This window comes from Octopus bimaculoides, chromosome 8 (assembly GCF_001194135.2).
Source record: "Octopus bimaculoides isolate UCB-OBI-ISO-001 chromosome 8, ASM119413v2, whole genome shotgun sequence".
NCBI lineage: Eukaryota > Metazoa > Mollusca > Cephalopoda > Octopoda > Octopodidae > Octopus > Octopus bimaculoides.
In genome coordinates this window covers 46,602,465-46,606,449 of record NC_068988.1, presented here as the reverse complement: position 1 = coordinate 46,606,449, position 3,985 = coordinate 46,602,465, and positions in this window count along the sequence as shown.

The window sequence follows — 3,985 nt, the reverse complement described above, 5'->3', positions numbered from 1 at the left end:
TATTGGGTCATCCCAGAAATAATGCGGTTTTTTTCAAGTGCATGAAGGTGACGAGATAAACTACCTGCATCAACTTGCTATAAAAGCCTAATGGAACAAAATCTCATTGTAACTGAAGTGGAAATATCAGAGAAGCTTGGATTTGGTCATTGAACCATTCATCTACACCTACGTGCCATCAGAAAAATCAGCAAATTAGGTTAATGGGTTCCTCCCAAACTTTCCGAGTGTAATCGAGTGCAGAGAGTGAATGTGTGCTCTTCCTTGCTGTCACGTCTCATGAATGGATCTGTTTTGGACCGAATCGTGACAGGTGACTAGAAATGGGTCATCTATAGAAATGTCAAGTGCAGGAGATAGTGGGTAAGGAAAAGAGAAACACCAGCACTCGAGGCTAAAGAAGGTCTTCACCCACGTAAGGTGTCGTTATCTGTTTCGTGGGATATGAAAAGTTTAGTCCACTTTGAATTTTTAAACCGAAAGCAAACGATAACAAAAGGAGATCTACTGCGAGCAGCTTCAGCAGCTTACGTCAGTGCTAGAAGAAAAACGACCATCTTTGCTTTCGAGAGGAAAGGTGTTCTTCCGTCAGGATAATGCTTGGCCACATACAGCGACGATGACATTCAGAAGGCTAGAGCGGTTTTAATGGGAAACGGTGCCCTACCCACCATATTGGCCGGACATTGCCCCATCTGATTATCATTTATTCCATAGTCTTCAAAATCATTTGGATGGAAAAAATATGAATTTTGCAGACGCGGTCAGAACAGTATTGAGGAGTATTTTTCGTCGCGGACAAGTGAATATTGGAAGAGGGGCCTTGCAAATGTCGCGGAGGCATTCAAATGAACAGACGCACAAGGTGCAGTGAATATATTTTGAAAAATCGTTTTATACAGGAAGCTTGGAGACGATCCTTTGTGCTTTAGCACAAAAGATAAAATTGATTGATACCAAGATATCTGCTCTTTACTTTGTAGTTTTGCAAAGGTAAGGCCTATTTCTTATATTCGCTACGTTATCTGTGCGTGTGTTTATTTATAGGGAGAAATTTGTAACTTTGGGGTGTTGGCTCCTATTTCTAGCAAGCTGGTATTTCGGTACCCTAACTTATTTAATTTGTACATGTTTTGCCTAATATAGATTAAGCTTGCTGGCCACTTTATTATTATTATTGTTCAGTAGTTTTATTTTTATAACGTGCTTTCACTTCACTACCGAGCGCAGCTCTGTGCGCCTTGGGTATGTGCTGTGGTTTGCTGTGGTGCTCTTATGTTTACCGTATTGAAAGTTTTTTGCGTAGAATGTGTGCAGTACCTAGTAGTGCAATTTTCTGTATGTTATATATATTTGTAAGTCCTGGTGATATCTCCAAAGGCAATAAATTGCCGTTCTCTCTCCTCCTCTCCTTCTCTCTCTCTCTCCCTCTCCTTCTCTCTCTTTCTCTCTCTCTCTCTCTCCCTCTCTCTCTCTCTCTCTCTCTCTCTCTGTAAACGACAAAAGGATGGCCTGACACAGGTGTGGCAACACCTGAAAGGGAATTGTAGCAGAGCACATGTTGGCATCTCACTTGAACTTTTGGCAACAACTTCCCAGAAGACGGTGTTGTATCGCTGAGTGTATCAGCTAAATCCAGTCTTCTAAAACAGATAGAAGGAGTCTCAAAGAATTAAGGGCAGATATGGAACATGTGACCAGGGAAAGTGGCTTCAGAGCGTGGAGATCCTCTATAAGGCCGACGCCCAGACGCTGAAGCATTTAATACTCTCCAGCCTCGACAGGAAAGTAACCAATTGCGTAACGTATTAAGGGAGAAGTACATATCACATTAAGATATGGCCTGTGTTCTATTAGAAGGCGGTTACATACTCCTAGATGTAAATTGAACATAGAGGAAATGTTTTTTTAAGACCATTACTTTGCTCTACATCATACCATTTGTGGACGTTGACTCCAATTCGAAACCAAAGAATGTCTTTCAATGGCGTTTTCGTGGCTACGGTGTTTGACCAGCAGCACGGTTTGCCAGCTCACGTACAAGATATTTTTTATGAGACACCATTTGTGTGAATAGCCGTTGACTCACAATGAGCTCATGCTTCATTTGATAGAATAATTTTTAGTCCTGCAGAGTGCTCTTTAACACCCTTTTAACATGAAAATCCAGAAAGAGAAACGATATAATCGCCGACCACACAAGTATGAAACAGGTAGTACTGAATTACAGTTACCAGCAGCAGGAATTTACTGAACTGACCTCAGTTTGAACCCTCAGATGATATCTTTCTCTAGATCAAAATAAAAGATGTGAAAATCATCCTAGATTTTATTCACCTGCCTAATGGACTAGAGATGTTGAAGTTGAGGGCAAACGTCAAAGATGCCACTTGTGTCATGCTCAAGGCCAAGAGATTTCAGTCTGCAGCAAAAACAAGAGATGAGGCCACACTTCTGCCGATACCACAATCCTAACAAATGGAACAGTTGTAACATAAGCTACTGTAGTTGCAGTTACATCTGTGACGACAACAACTGCACCACTACCAAAGGTAGCAATGGCAACAAGACCAGCAACATTAGTGACGCCTACAATAGCAGAACCAAAACCTGCCACTTAGAAAAATCTACAACCTAATTCCTTCTCTCTTATTCTCAGTTGCATCCTTCTGTTTTAAGACAAACACTCATGTGAATACCCACGAAAGCATAGCTCTTCACCACCCGCATCGAAATTTTTTAACATGGAAATTTCTTCTTTCGAGTAGTAGGGACAAACAAGAAAATCAACAGATAGATAACATAAGATAAACTTTTTTTAAAGTTACACTTTATAATAACCACTCGATCAAGTCAGAATCACCAAACACATACAGGCTCATAACAATTCTTCCACTCCTACCACCAATACCCATCTCAACAAAAAGAAAATACAAACAAGTGCAGTATCTGCAAACACGCAATATCATCAAAACACGGCATCAGCAAAAACGCTACATCAGCAAAACAAACCCAGCAAAAACATTGCTCTGAAAATGAGCACATTAAAATCTTATAGATTCAGCTATCAACCGATATCATTGTGAAAATTGTTTGGCTGGAACAAAGTAGACAATTTCTGATTTGTCTGGTGGCGATAGTGAAGGAGATTACATTGTGAACGCGGCTGAAAGGACTGACTGAAAATAGACTCTTTCCTTTTAAACCAAGCCTTCATCGACTTTTTAATTTCAACTCTGAATGGAAAGTGTGGGTGGAGCCGCAGGTAATGCCCCCAGTAAATTAGTGAAAACTTTGGCTGAGCATTGTGAGAATGGCCGGAGTAAATAGAACTTCTTTGAGAAATGGATTTACAGGCATAAATATGGAGGAGAAACGACTTCTTGCCGTCGACCCCTACATGAGCAGCGTGAGTCGGGATCTTTGGTGTTCCTCTGTTTCCATCTAGATGGCGTTTCTCCCAATTGGAGAATTTTGTTGCTAAAATTTTCTGGTTAATTGTTAACATGCTTTTATGAAACCCTATTGTCCTTTGTCTTTGTCTAGTCCTGAATATTTTGTGAAGCACTTGTAGCCAATAAAATATTATAATCCATTTTTGTGGTTATTATTACTGTTTTGTTGTTTTTGTTTCTGTTGCTGTTGCTGTTGTCATTATTTAGTAGAGGTGATGGCTTAAGTACGCGAGGAAGAAGATTTGAGAATTATCAATAACTACTGGACAGACGATAGAGATTTATCGGTATGAAGAGTTAGACTGCATATGACATATGTAGAATAGGGTACAGCTTTGTGTCATGATGAAGCAGCTTAACCACTAAGCTACCAACACTCTCTCTCTCTCTCTCTCTCTCTCTCTCTCTCCCTCACTTCATATATATCTATCATTATTATCATCATTTTGCTTCTGATTTTCTATACCAGCAGGGATTAGCCTACTGGTAATATATATGCCTGTGTGTCTGTGTGTGTATATATATATATA